This window comes from Gavialis gangeticus, unplaced genomic scaffold (genome assembly GCF_001723915.1).
Source record: "Gavialis gangeticus isolate Ggan-Ray unplaced genomic scaffold, GavGan_comp1, whole genome shotgun sequence".
Taxonomy (NCBI): Eukaryota; Metazoa; Chordata; order Crocodylia; family Gavialidae; genus Gavialis; species Gavialis gangeticus.
In genome coordinates this window covers 106,684,840-106,685,416 of record NW_017729022.1, presented here as the reverse complement: position 1 = coordinate 106,685,416, position 577 = coordinate 106,684,840, and the positions used below count along the sequence as shown (strand labels likewise).

At 51.3% G+C, this 577-nt stretch overlaps 1 protein-coding gene across 3 annotated transcripts in view; it reads right to left on the bottom strand.

Annotated features, from left to right (window-relative positions):
- Positions 1 to 577, bottom strand: part of ATXN10 (ataxin 10) — a 305,417-nt gene that overhangs the window by 272,625 nt on the left and 32,215 nt on the right. The window lies entirely within an intron of this gene.

Genomic DNA, 577 nt, shown 5'->3' with positions numbered 1-577 from the left:
CTTCTACGACCAGGTGACCTATCACCTGGACAAGGGAGAAGATATTGATGCCATGTATCCTGACGTCAAAAAAGCCTTCGATCCGATATCCCATGATCACCTCTTGGCGAAACTGGCCAATTGTGGCCTTGGGTCCACCACGATCCGCTGGCTGGGAAATTGGCTCTATGGTCGGACCCACAGGGTAGTAACTGATGGAAGTCACTCATCATGGTGCCCTGTGACCAGTGGGGTCCCCCAAGGCTCTGTCCTTGGACCCATATTGTTCAACATTTTCATCAATGATGTGGACGTTGGAGTCAGAAGCGGACTGGCCAAGTTCGCCGGTAACACCAAACTTTGGGGCAAAGCTTTCACACCAGAAGACAGGAGGGCAATCCAGGCTGACCTGCACAGGCTCAGCAAATGGGTGGATGAGAACCCAATGGTGTTTAATGGTGAAAAATGCAAGGGTCTCCACCCCGGGAGGAAAAACCTGCAGCATCCTCATAGGCTCGACACTGGTATGCAGGCTAGTATTATGGAAGAAAGACTTGGGGGTCATCATTGACCACAAGATGAACATGAGCCTGCAATG